Below are 15232 nucleotides of genomic sequence, written 5' to 3' on the forward strand. Positions count from 1 at the left end.
TCACTAAAACAGATCTTATTTGGATATGAGCTCTGCTTTTGACACCAGGGATCTGTAAGCATTACCATAATTTGACTTAATGAATGTCTTATCTATCTTCTGATAATATTTTACCATCATTTTGCATCTGATTGAGAATTCAGTTTACAGCAAAAGAGGTAGAGCAGTTGGTTCATGCTCATGGAATTCACTGACCTTCCAACTTATCTCAATAACCAGAAACTCTTGTCTCAATCATTATAATAGCTTAATTGAAGATTCACAAGACACCCTAACTGGTAGACAAAATCAACAAATTTGAGATGCTGTCTCATAGGATAAGGTGTATGCTTGGAAATAGCAAACTATTCATGTTATTTGGGATCAAGCAGTAGAAAAAAGGGTGAGTAAAGGGAGAAGAAAGTTATTAATACAACTGCAGTCTTATAACCATTTGGTGAAATAAAAATTATAGCCGTGACACATTTTCTCTTTTTTGTTCCTTTTATTCATATACATACAAACATATCCTGTATACATTTTTGTGTACACGTATATGTTTGCATATGTATATATTCCATTTTTTTTATTTTGCTCCTTCCCATTTTATTCTTTTGTTTATACTTTACATAAAGTAGACAACCTTAAAAATTTGTGTGTAAGTTACAGAATGTGTGTGAATTAAAAGACAAATTAATACTGCCTCTGTAGAGATGGTCACAATTACTGGCAGGATGTATTTCTAGTCTTGGCCATTATCCTCCATGGCCCCATCTACAGTGAGAGTTGAAGAAAATTTCTTTCCTGGGTGCAGTTAAGTTTTTATCATGTTTTCTGATGGTATTGGTCTGTTAAACTAATTGTAGCTGAAAGTCTGTCTTAAGGTTTCTTTGGCAGTGGAATTCCTCACAAATTTAGTTAAGCCTCTGATATATTCTCTTTATTATTGGAAGTTACCATTGCCATTTTGTTTTTAGGCCAAAGAACTCTTCTCAGGGTTGTGACTAAAGTTATTACCCTGAGATGGATGTGGTGTCTGATTAGGTTGTGTGTTTTTGGGGGGAGCATCTTTGTATGACTGATAGTTGAAACATGTTAGGCAAAAACAGGATGATATTGTTATTTATTTGGTATGGAGGTTTAAATATGCAGTGAAGGGTGAAAATGAGTCCCAAGTAGGCTCAAGGGAAAGTTCTGCAAAATTTTTTGCCTGGGGGCTATAAACTCCCTTCATGAACTCACTCCTATTTACCAGTGGACTGGCAGAGTGAGTGTAAAAACGACATGCCTAGAGAAAGCTGTCTTATTTCACCTAGATGTTGCCACTGAAGGGATTGTGGCAATAGATGTAAAAAGGGGCAGTGGGAAGCCTCTAGTACTTTCTGCTCCTGTTGGCGGTTTTAGCAAAGGAGCAATGCTGGATGATTGAAAATTCCTGGATTTAAATTTGGGAGTTAATGTGTTTCCATCAGCAGCAATGGAGTACTGTGCAGCAGCACTGTGCTCATGGGGTCTGTCTCTGGCCTGCAAGAGCAGCAGAAGCAGGAGGTGACTGAGCTGGTTTGCCTAACATTAGGAAGAATGTGGGCTCCTGTTTTCCTAAAAAACAAGGTAGTGAGTGTTGTTCCAACAGGAGCATCATAGCATAAGGTTGTGCTCAGGCAATCTTTCAGGGTTATCTTGAGTTTTAGTTAGTAACCACTTTCCCTTTCATTCCAATAAATGTATTACTTTTGGAACCATTTCCTGCCTATATCAACTTATTTTTGGCTAAAAAACTTAACATGATTATTTGTACACTGAATGATAGAAATGCACATAGTATAGAACCATTTCAATACCCTGTGTTATTTACATTGAATAAGTGCATTGTGAAAGTACACAGAAATGGTAAACTTCAAATGCAGAAAGCCGGTTATGGAGGGGAGAGACATACATGAATTTGAATTATGTTTGGTTTCAACAATTCTGAGAGCATTACATTTTCAATTCAAGATGGTGGATAAACATTCATTAAGGTATTTATAAATGTTTTAATAATTGAAATGTAACACACTAAAATAAAGATCAGTTCTACTGAATAATACAATAAGAATAATCTTCAAGAAATTACTCATAGAGGTAGTTAAAAAGTAACTTCAAAATGCAGCTAGCAAATATTTCTTAAAAGTTAACACCAATTAGTGCCAGAAAAATAATCACTAATTATGTCTATAGATTTTAAACATTCAGAAGAGTGTAAAATAAAGGTAAATCAATATAAATTAAGTTTGCTTTGAAATGTTTATAATGTGATCTATTTTGTTTCTTAGATGCATATCATTGTCTTCATTTTTCTTTTTATATTCTAGGTATTATTTTTGGTCTTATAGACGTGAGCGCTAACAGTTTTCAAGAGCACTACACTCTGAGAATCATACAGAAATTAGCCTTGAAACTCAGTTATGATGTTTCCTCTTGTGTGGTAGCAGTATTTGTAGCATATTATGGAGCAAGAGGATACAGACCAAGATGGGTTGCACTGTCCTCCTTTTTAATAGGAGTTGGATCATTTTTACTTGCTTATCCATACTTGAGTGTTGAAAATCTTCATTTAGAGGAAGAAGTTTCAGGTAATATTTTCAAATATACTGTTGTGCCTCAAATCAATATTCATTTAAATCATTGGCTCGGGGACTCGAAATAGTCTATGATGCCTATCTGTTTATATACCGATACATTGATATTGATTTATATAATTAAGTTTATTGACTAATTACTTGAAGTTTCCTAGTGAACAGATATGTCATGATCATATACCCTTCATATTAACAAATGGGCTTGGGAAGGAGAGGAAAGAACATTTGGAATAATTACTTTATGAGATTATTTCTCTTTTGTTAATTTTCACATATATATAACTATGAATCTCTTGAGAATTTTTCATGATTCCTTATGTCTTCCACAATATGGTTTAATTAATCTCTTCCTTCTCGCCTCAACAGACATACATACATGCAAATGCACACACAAGCTCAAATATAAACAAGCCTACACACAAATAAAGAAAGGTTAAGCTTTTTGTAGTTACTCTAATCATTTCAAAATGGGACCTGCTCATTGACTTAGTACTTGAATCGGGAAAGGTGGTGGCCTCTTCCCTTTGTTTATTTTTTTTAAATGTTTGTTTTAGTTGTAGTTGGACACAAAGCTTTATTATTATTATTTTTTTATGTGGTGCTGAGGATTGAACCTAGTGCCTCCCACATGCTAGGTAAGTGCTCTACCACTGAGCCACAATCCCAGCCCTTTGTTCATTTAAAAAAAAAAATATTCTACCATCTTTTCACTATTCCCACCAGAAAAAGGCATTTGAAGTTTCCTTGAATTTTTTATGACAGTACTGTATCAGATTCCTTCTTATCATGTACAGGTTTATATATGTGATTGAATTCATTTGCCCATTTTGGCAACTTTAAACTGGGTTCAGCAAGACATAGCGAAAAAAGGTAGGAGGAGGTCTCTGTGTACTGTAGAAGTGTATAAATGCTTGTGATATGTACAAAGTGTTTTATAGTATATTTATGATGTGTGTTTGTAGCATATTAAATTCAAAAATAGTTCATATTAATACAACAAAAGTAATATATAAATATGGTTATATACTGTATAATTTATTTATATCAATATAAGAAATATAAAATATGCCTTTTTTATATTTATAGAACAGACTTATGGTTAAATGAGAAAATGACTTAAGGCAAGAAGGGAATGGAAAACATTTAATTCCTAACTTTTCTTTAACTTTTATTCTGTTCAGAAGAATAAAACCTTAGGAAACAATTGCTTTATACATAGTAAAAATTCTGATCAGTACTCAGTAGGAGTCATGGCAGTAAATCAGTATGATCTTTCTTCCTTTTATGTCTTGTTTATACCATGTAGATAACATATTTTAGTTTTTGCTTGTGATTAGATGCATACAATTCACATAATAATACATAATGTATTTACTGGGTGACTCTGCTTGATACCACAGAAGTTGAAATAAACTGAATAAAAGAGAAATAAATTTATTTGTAGAAGTGCTCTTTTCAAGTATCTGTCTAAACAGATATTTTTCTTATTGCATTTGAAAGTTTATTTATTAAATAACAACTTTTAACTCTAAGTTCATATCTAGTTCACGTACACACACAGTGAGTTCTGTAATCTTTTGTTTTGTCCCTTTCCCACATCCTTCTTGTCTTGTCTGAATATCTCTCCTACTCTGTCCTCTGTGTACCCTTGAGTTAGTTGCTTTTCTTCCCTTTTGAGTGGTCTGAACCTCTTTGGTGCTGTGCCTCCCATTTACCAGCATTTCCTATTCCCTGGCTCTGCTTACCATACCTATCACAGATATCTCTACTAATGACATTCCAATCCCCAAGACTGTGCCTCAACCAGCATGCAGATATTGTACTTCACACATCCTTGAAAAGGTAGAACTGAGTTTTCTCCATGAACTCGTGGAAACACTTATTCCACATTCTCATCTTTAGTTACTAAAGCTTTATATTTCAGGGACCATCCACATGTGCCCTGGTATCAGTGCACTGTCACTATTATGAGAACTTCTTCAGCATGTATTATCCAGCTCTCTGATATTACACCCCCCCTTCTTCCTACTTACTCATATGTTGAAGGCAAAATTCACTGGGACCTCCAGGATAGTGACACCTACTTTCTTTGTCAGATCCTCATTATAATTTCCCTTCATTTGTAGCTTGTCTTATGTTCCTCAACATGAAATATTAGAAGTATTTTATGTACACTTGAATCAAATTCCTAAGCTCTCTTTTTTCTGTTTTTGTCCCTGGCTGGAAAGCCTTTTCACTGAACCACATAAATTTCCTTTAGCTATAACTAGACTGCCACCTATGAATCCTACAATAAATTCATTGATGTCAACCTCAGTTGTTCATTTTGCTCTCAAATGGATCTGCTCAACCTGAAAACAAGTTTTTGTATTTTAGTCCACTGTGTTCCATAATTCACAAGCAGTTCAGACTTTCCTCACTTAGCTCTGATGTTCTGTGTTGGATGGAAAGTACACTTTCATAAAGGAAAATTGCCTTAATTTATTTTCAGAGGGTTTATAATTCCACATGTATTCATTGGTTGGTATTCTTTACTTCGTCTTTCCTATGGAATAAAGGTATGACTTCTGCTAACCATTCTGTGCTCCCTTGCCTCTCCGGAGACTATTCCTCTTAGTGATCTCCTTCCCCGCTTTTCTGCAAATTTTTCTTCTCAATCATCCCACTCATTGGCACTGTAATTTGTTGAAGTTTCTTCCTAGTATTAAACAATATCAGCAATAATAGACATAACTGGTAGTTCTCTTTTTCATCACTTTTCTCAACCTCCTGATTTTCACAGGTGAGTCTTCTGAAAGAAATGTACTTGCTCTCTGATTTAATCTCCCATTCTTTTCTTCAGTCTACTTTAACATGGCTTCCACTCTAAATGCTGCAACAGAATTATTTTCACAAACGTAATTCATGCTATTTAATATAATGAAATTTTATGTGTTTTGATTTGAACTTTCATCAGCATTTCATAATATTGATTATTTCTTCCTATTTGAAATTCTCTTTTGCTTGCTATTTGCCATAGCCATATAGTTTATAGTCCTAAATAGAGTTTTTATGTTTGTTTATTTATTTATTTTAATATGATGAATGTCATTAAAAGATTAGCTTCTTTCTATTGGTCAACAGGAAGCTCGGGAGTATGAACCCTAGGAGAAGGGAAATGAACAAGTTGAATTTTCTAGGAGAAGGCAGGGACAGATTTTATGATTATCAGGAGCCTGAAGGACCTCCTTGAATTTATTTATCATGAATTCAGTGTGGGATTTCTAATGGATGTGTGTGTTTCTCCAGTCATGACCAATTTCAAAATGAAAATATAGAGTAGGGAAAAAAGTAATTTGACCAGGGTTGCAATTTTACTAAGGGATTGCATGATGTAAAAGATAGCAAAGGACTACAGAGATTGAGATGATTATGATAGAAGGAATGTGACACTGGGCTAGTGAAAAGGAGCAGGGTCAATAGATTACCAGTCCTGATGAGTTTTAAGGACTACAGAAATAAGGTTGCAAAAATAAGTGAGCTGGGAAGACAGGGATGATTAGAGTATAGATGCTTGAAAATCCAATTATGAAAAGTTTTTACTTAGATTTGACTTTTAAAATGAGCATCCTAAGGCAGGTAGGTTTCCATAAACAACAGGAGATCGAGAAATTAAAAAGCGTGTTGCAAATATTCCAAACTAATACTGTTATTACTGCAAGTCAATTTGTCCGTATAAAATGAACCATCAACATTTTCATCACAATCCTAGAGCCTTTTCCCATTTGCTATGGAGTCGAATATCATTCCATGGAAACTAAGTCAGATGAAAAGGTGATGTTATACCATATTGCAATCTGTACTTCACTAGGTTTTTCACTAGGTTTTTCAAAATATTTTGAAAGTATTTGTTAAATTTCAACCATAATAATATGATTTAGTAACGATTGCCTAACTTGACCAAAGTAAAATAACAAATGAAATCACACAAAAATTTATTTAGCATTTTTTATAACCTAATGAATTTAAAAAAATTATAAGAACTATCCTGTGAACTAAAGGATCTTTAAATCTTATGGATGAATGACCTTATAATAACTCTAGCAACAAGAAATTTTTATCATGTTATATTCTGTCCTTATGATCCTATGTTCTGGAAGTTAGTTGGTCTAAAATGGGACATTATTTTATCAGAATGTCAAATTTAATATAAAGATCACTAAAGAAATGAATATAGAACTGAACTCAGAAAGTAAGCTTTAATGATTCAGAAAATTAGAAGTTTGCATCTTGTGGAACAGGATGCAAAATTAATAGGAAAATGACTGTAATATTTGTTATATTGTGTATAAATGTATATGTATAAAAATGCCTAGGCACATATAATTGTGTGAATACAATCATGTGTGAACATTTAAATTCTGGTTTATAATATGTTCATCTCTTCTGGCATTCCCACAAATTTTCTTTTATTATAGCGGTTTTCTGAGAATATGATTAATCATAGGAATACATTCAATACAAATAAAGTATATCTAAAAGATAAAAGCATAATGGTGGCAACAGATTGTAGAAGAAAAATGTTTGATAAAGAATATTTCATATTTCTTGCATATTTAACTTTTGAATTAATTTAACAAAATACAATTGTCTTTTTCAAAAGATATTTGCAATCCAATGAAGATTCTCGATGCTTGCACCAGATCCGAATCATTCCAATCAAAATATGTGTATTTCTCCACCTTCGGGAAGATTGTGCTGGGAACAGCAGGAATGCCTCTTTATATCCTTGGAATTACCTTCCTTGATGACAGTGTTCCTTTGCACTCCTCTGGCTTCTATTTAGGCAAGTTCCCCTGATTCTAATATTATTGGCCCATTTACTTTCTGCAGTTTAAAATATATATTTTAACTGATATAAAAATACTATCTATTGGCCCTGTTATAACATTATATATGTTAAGTGTTAACTTGTATGCTTATTTTCAAAATTACACTGAAAGCTGGGAATGTACTTTAGTGGGTAGAGCACTTGCCTACCATGCATGAGGCCCTGGGTTTGATTCCCAGCACTACAAAAAACAAACCAAAACAAAAAATTCCACAGTGAAACACTTAATTCTGAAGAGTGACTTGAGATTTGAAATTCTAGACAAGTCATCTGAATGTCATTGAAAATATATAGAAAAATGGAAAACTGCATACTTTAAAAATAATAAAAACTGTTATTTATCCATCTATTGTCTGTCTTTTCAGTTCAGTCTATACAGGCTGATGTTCATTTCTCCAAGGAAAAAAGTCTAAAAAACATTGGATTAAATTGCCTGATTAGTTGTTACTTTTAAACTTTGGGGATACAGATGGGAAGCTGTTGCCTTATGTTCATAATGAGAATAGGACATTATTAGGTGCCTCTTTAGCACCAGATACATTGTGGTGCTGAAAATAATCGTTGTATTAAGTTCTTTTAACAAAAATCACTTTTAGGTCTTTTGATATTTTTAAGGTAATTTAAAAACATAATCATGTTCATCATAGGAGACAAATGATATGCCATTTAATAGAACATCATATAGTCAACCCTATTTATAGCATTCCAGGCTTCTATGTAACCCTAGATATTTCACGGGAAAATTTATCCATTTTTATAATGAAATAGATTCTGATCCTGCTTAGATCATCTATTTTTACAGGGTTATGTTAATATCATTTTTAAGGAAAAATACAAAATTATTTTTATATACTTTATGTGAAGGTGACTAAGTAGTATTTTGCACTGGAATAATGATTTTCCATGAGAGACAAAAAAGTGTATAAATTATTAAATATGCTAATAAACTAAAGTAGAACATATTCATATTTATATCTACTTTCACCAAAAATATTTGCAATAATTTACTAATGTTAAGAGTGGCAGCAAATATTTTAGCTTTATTTTTAATTATATTGAATAGCAACTAAAATACATTCCTTTGTAATGTAGCAACAAGCCTACTGTATTTCTACTTCCTTCCACCCTGGCAGCTAAGGTGAAGTATACAAAGATGATGGTATAAAGTATTGTCTTCCTATAGAACTTTATTAAGGGAAATATACTAAATTTATGTTTATATTCAATATAAATATGTTTGTGTTATATTAAATATATTATGTTAGATATAATGAATTATATAATTAAGTTACCTGAGTGTCTCTAATACTTGATTGGATGATATGTGTAATGGTCACTTTTTTGTGCCAACTTGTCTAGGTTATGACACCTTGTTGTTTGCTCAAACATTAGTTTAAATGTTTCTATGATAATATTGATTTAGATGTGATTGATGTTATAATCTGTAGACTTTGAATAAAACAGATAAGCTCCATGATGTGGAGAGGACTGACCCAATCAATTTAATTCTGTAACAGTAAATACTGAAGTTTCCTGAGGAAGAAGATATTCTACCTCAAGACTGCCAGTCAACTCTCACTTGAATTTGCAGCATGTTGTCCTACTCTACAAATTTGTCACTTGCTCAGTCCTATAATTATATAAGCCAATTCTTTAAAATCTCTTTCTTTTTTCTCTCTTTTATCTTTCTCTCTTCTACCCTCCTATATATAAAAATATCTTTTATTAGTCTGTTTCTCTGGACTAACACAGAATGTTATTTAAAAAAAAAAAACTACAGAAGTAATCCATTTAGGTCATTCTTATTATCTCATGACAAAGCTGGTTTGTAAAGTTGCTTCATATTAAGTATTCATTTTCTAGGTTTTGGGGATGCTTCATCAACATTGGGATATGGTGTGGGTTATGTAATGGGAGCACCACTACTTAGGGCCCCTAAGAATCACAGCTTGCACGAAAGGTAAGCCATTTTTTTCCTTTTCCTTTCAGATTATGTTACATAAAATGTTTGTTGAGTAGATACCATAGCTTATAACAAAACATATATATTTAATTAGTAATAAACATCTTAGAAATGTAAGCAAAAGTGACTGATATGCACATGTATCTAAAATTAAGTACATTTAAAATATACATTTATATATTTTACTGCTTGAGATATAATTAAAACTAGTACTTATTATGAAAACCTTACAACTAATTTCTCATGTGCTTGTTTTATGACAAAAGAACCCACAACATCTTAACCACTTTTAAGTGTACAGTACAGTAGTGTTAAAAATATGCACACTGTTTACAACAGTATCTAGAACTTTTTGTCTTGCAAAATTAAATCTATATCCATTTAACAACTCCCTTTTCCCCTACTCTAGTCCCTAGCAACCATTGTTCTACTCCTCTTTCTAAAAGTTTGGCTGCATTAAATACTTCATATAAATGGAATCACGTAGGATGTATTTTGTGACTGGCTTGTTTTACTTAGAAAAACAGGCTCAATTTTTGAGCATGTTATAGCATGTGACAGTATTTCCTTCTTTTTAGAGGATTAAGAAAATTTTATGGCCTATCATTATTAGATCATTTGGTAATTTTCTTTTAATTTTTTGAAGATCTTTCACATTGCTTTTGTGTAGTGATTGGGCCATTTTACAATTGCACCAACTATAAGCAGGGCTCCAGTTTCCCACATTGTTTCTAATACTTACTACCTTCATGTTATCATTTTGTTGTTTTGATAGCTTCCATCCTATTGGGTGTGAGGTAATATCTCATTTTGGTTTTGGTTTGCATTTCCCTGATGATTAATGATGTTGACCACCTTTTCATATGCTTTTTGACCATTTATATATCTTCTTTTTTTGCCATCGGTATATAAACTATTTATTAACAGAAAGGGCCTACAGACTCATTTCTTCTTAGATACACCCATAGTGCGGCCACTGGGCCCAGTGGTCTTAGTGTGCTGGCCTGGACACGAAGTCCCCAGAAGTAGCGCAGTCCCCTGTTGGCCCTAATCTTCTTCAGTTGCTCCAGGTCCTTCCGGAGTTTATTGTCTAAACCATTGGCCAGAACCTGGCTGTATTTTCCATCCTTTCTATCCTTCTGTTTGTTCAAGAACCAGTCTGGGATCTTGTACTGTCGTGGATTCTGCATAATGGTGGTCACATGTTCAACCTCATCTTCAGTGAGTTCTCCTGCCCTCTTGGTGAGGTCAATGTCTGCATTCCTCAGCACCACATGAGCATACCTTCGCCCACACCCTTAATGGGGTGATGGCAAAGGCTATTTTCCACTGCCCATAGATGTTTGTGTTGAGTACTCGCAAAATGTGCTGGAACTTTTCAGTAATCACTAGAGACATGGTGGCAGCAGAGCAGCAGGGTGTAGGCCTCCTGTGGAAGAGCTATATATTCTCTTTTGAGATGTATCTATTCAAGTCCTTTGCCCAAGGAGTTCTGTATGTATTTTGGATATTATTGTTATCAAGATATGGTTTGCAAATATTTTCTCCCATTTTTAGATTATTTCTCTACTCTGATTAATGTTTTCTTTACTACATGGAAGTTTTTAATTTGGATTTATTGCACTATTTTTACTTTGATGCCTGTGGAAGAAATAATGCCCTAAGATATTTGCCCTGTGCTTTGTTAGAGGATTTCTATAATGTTGTTTCATTCCATAAATATAGACATCTTTCCAGTATATGGAACTTCTTCAATTTCTCATGTCAGTGTTTTGTGATTTTTTTCACAAATAAAATTACAAGATGTTTTGAGTCATTTACCTTTTGCAACATTGGTAAGTTTGTTAACTGAACAGTTTGTATGTATATGTGTGCAATCCTTAGATTTTTCTACATAGAAGATCATGTTATCTGTGAATGAAGATAATTTTGCTTCTTCCTTTCCAGCTCATATGCCTTTTATTTCTTTTTTTGCTTGATATCTTTGGCTCAAACTTCCAGAGGAAATTATTTCTGTTTTTCACACTGAGTATGTTAGCTATGGGCTTTTCTTTCATGGTTATTATTCTGTCGAGGCAATTACCTTCTATTCTTCATTTAATATTTTCAAAATTTTTCCTTAACCAACGGACATGATCTTTGGCTTTTTCTTCCTTGATATTGTTAATGTGATTATTACACTGATTTATTTTTATATGTTGAGCCATTTTTGCATTACAGTAATCAATTTCAAATGTTTATGGTGTATAATCTTTTTAATATGTTATTGAATTTGGTTTATTTTTTAATATGTTATTGAATTTGGTTTATTTAGCATATTGTGGATAGTCTTTCCACCAATATTCATCAGAAATATTATTCTAGTTTTTTTGTAGTGTGGTCATATGATTTTTTGTAAGGGTAATAAAATATTATGAATTTAAGTGTTCCCCCTTAAATTTTTTGAAATGTTATAGATGGATTATTGTTAATTCATAATTAAATATTTGATAGAATTCTCCAACAAAGTCATCTTGTCCTGGGATTTTCTTTGGAAGGTTTTTTGATTACCAACTCTTCTTTTTAATAGTTACAGGTATTTCCAAATGTTTTTTTTCTTCATGATCCAGATTGGTAGATTTTTATGTTTCTAGAAATTTATCTAATTCTTCTATGCTGCCCATTTTTTTGGTAAGATAATTATTCACAAGCCTTTTATATCTGTGGAATCAATCCATTGTAGCATCTCTATTTCACTTCAAATTTTTATTATTTGAGTCATCTTTTTTTAAAATTTATCTATCTAAAGTTTTACTAATTTTGTTGTTTTTCAAAAAATCAATTCTTCATTTTGTTGACTTTCTCTTTTTTTTAAACTCCTTGTTGCATTCATTTATGCTCTAATTTTTATTTTGCTCATTCTGCTACATAAAATATATATTTTAAGATTTTGTTTAATTATTTCTTGGAGATGTATTAATAGTGACTTCAGTGAAAGCTATACTGAAAGAAAACCAAAGGTCCCTATGTTCAACCCAGAGCTAAAAAATAAAAACCCTAGAACTACCCCAACATCATTCAGAAACCTATGAAACTTGTGCCCTTGTAGAATAGTGTCCTGTTTCAACCTACATCAGGTTATTATCCTTGGAATAGGCCCGAGTCATGCCCCTCTACAAGACAGGGTAGGTCCCTACTTTAGTGAGATTTATGTATGATCCAGCTTAGCATCAGCCTTGATGGCATAGAAACTGCCTTCCTCAGCACCCCTTCAACCTTGGGCAGCATATAGTGTCCAAGATTATGTCAAATGAGATCCATTTTGGAAAATTAGATAGGACTTTGACTTGAAATTCAGTGTCAGAATAATAAAATCAAACACTATCAAGATCCTAATAGCTATATGCCCAAGTCAGTGCCTATGGATAGAGCCTAGAACAGCTCTATGCCAGCTATATGAATATTTTAGTTTATTGGAGTTTTATTACAGCCAGAATTTACCTGTGACTGGTTGCAACAGTCTTGGGGCCATGAGTCCTCCACAGCAGTTGGCATTCATATTTGTATGGTCCTTGGTCCTTTCTGCCCTATTGACGTGGGGGTATTGGCAGGCTATTGACTAAAGGTGGAATCAAGTTTTGAGGTATGGAGGGCCACTGGACTGACCACCACATTCCTACCTAAACCCAGGCAGCACAATACAGAGAGAATAATTGAGAGAGGAAAAGGGAAATGGGTGACCACTCATGAAATAGGAGCCCAGAGCTATCAGAACTTTATAGTGCCTGACCACAGGCTAGTAGTGACTATGGACAATGCATTTGGGCCTACCTTGACTCCAGGGAAAGGGTTGTAGTGATGGATTATAATTTTGAGATATTCCCCAAATTTATGCTAAACAACACATCAACTGCAAATTTAGGACAATACTAGGTTGGATTGCCCTAAAACAGCTACATCACAATAACAATGGGCTCTTGGCAAACTTGGACTTCGGTTGCCATCTAGTGTTCAAACAGGAGAAGTGACTGTTGACTCAAACATAAACACTGGTTAGAAATTCTGGAAAGATGGACACAAACACAGCCATATTAATAAAGTTGGAATAAATATCTAATCCTTCAATGCATAGATCATGTCACACACAAAGAAGCATCAAAAAGTTCCAGGGAAATATGACCTAACGTACAGGTCAAAATAAAACACAGAATCTGGCCATATATAGCTCCCAATATGGATGAATGCTCAGGTGGAGAATTTTGTGTGTGTGTGTGTGTGTGTGTGTGTGTGTGTGTGTGTGTGTTGCTGGGGATTGAATCCAGGGCCTTGTGTATGCAAGGCAAGCACTCTACCAATTGAGTTATGTCCCCAGCCCTCAGGTGGAGAATTTAAAACATCTGTTTTAAGGAAACTTAATGAACCTCAAGAAAACACAAATACATGATCCAGTACGCTGACAGAAACTTAAGGAGAGATTGGAACAAACAAAATAAATTCTTGAGCTGAAAGCTAAATTAAATGAAATTAAAAACATAGAAGACATCAAGAGCAGTATAGGTCAAGCAGAAGAGTTAGTGAGCTTGAACATAGGCTATTTGAATAGACAGTAGGAATAGAAGAAAAAGAATTATGAGAAAATGAAGCTTCTGAAAAGTTTGGGACATGATTAAAAGAGAAAATATTAGGTTTATTGGAATTCAAGCAAGACTTGAGAATGTCAAAAGTGAAGAAAACTTACTTAAAGATATAATAAGTACTACTCAAACCTAGAGAAAGATACAGTTATTCAGGTATGGAATGGTCAAAAACCATACATCAGATTTCATTCAACCAGGTATACACAAGATATATTATAATCAAGCTCTCAAAGGTTTTGTAGTTAAAGAGAATATTCTCAAATCAGCAAAAGAAAATAAATAACAGACAAGTGTGTCCCAATTTATCTGATAGTATAATTCTCAGCAGAAACCTTGTAGGACAGGAGAAAGTGGAATGAAATTTTTACAGTACTAAAAGGAAAACAAAAAACACTCTTCAGATACTTTAAGAAACTATCCTCTCGATACCTACCAAAGCTACCCTTTAGAAATGAAAGAGAGAGGAAAAAAATTTCCAAAAATCTGAGACAATGTATGACCATCAGATATATCCTTCAAGAAATGCCAAAAAGTGTTTCTCAAAGTAAAAGAGATATTAATGAGTAAGAAAAAATAGGAAGATATAGAACTCATGTGTAAAAATAATTATATGGACAAGTTCATAATGTTATATTATTTTAAACATGGCATATTAAATATTTATATCCTTAGTACTAAGACTAAAATGCAAAACATTTAACAATAATAACTGCGTTAATATATTAAGTATTAAGCAACATAGAAAGATGTAAAATGGGACATCAAAAGTTCAGAATGTAGAAGGAATGGAGCAAAAATGTGGAGATTTTTATTTGTACAATTTTTCTTTTGTTTCCTTTCTTAACTTTACAATCATGGTAAGTTGCTCTCATTTCAAAATAGCTTGCTGTAATCAAAATATATTTAGTATAAACCTCATGGTTAAAAGCAAGGCAAAAATCTGTATTAGACAAACAAAAATTATAAACAAGCAAACTAAACACCTGACTAGAGTAATTCACTTAAATGAGAAGGAAGACTAAAAAGGGGAGAAGGAAAGGAAGTATAATAAAATTAGAAATCAAGTTGTAAAATCATTTTAATAAGACTTTATCTAACCAATTGTTATCCTAAATGTAAATGGACTCGATTGGACAATTGAAAGACAGCAAATGACAGATAAGATAAAACAAAGTCAAGAAGAAGG

General features: G+C 33.1%; 1 pseudogene across 1 annotated transcript; it reads right to left on the reverse strand.

The window, feature by feature from the left end:
• Positions 1 to 10372: 10372 nt before the first annotated feature.
• LOC308645688 (small ribosomal subunit protein uS13-like) lies at positions 10373 to 10828 on the reverse strand (annotated as a pseudogene). Its single transcript has one exon. The product of its transcript is annotated as a small ribosomal subunit protein uS13-like (transcript).
• Positions 10829 to 15232: the final 4404 nt, after the last annotated feature.

This window comes from Spermophilus citellus (assembly GCF_964194105.1).
Source record: "Spermophilus citellus genome assembly, chromosome: 1".
In the NCBI taxonomy this organism is placed as follows: Eukaryota; Metazoa; Chordata; class Mammalia; order Rodentia; family Sciuridae; genus Spermophilus; species Spermophilus citellus.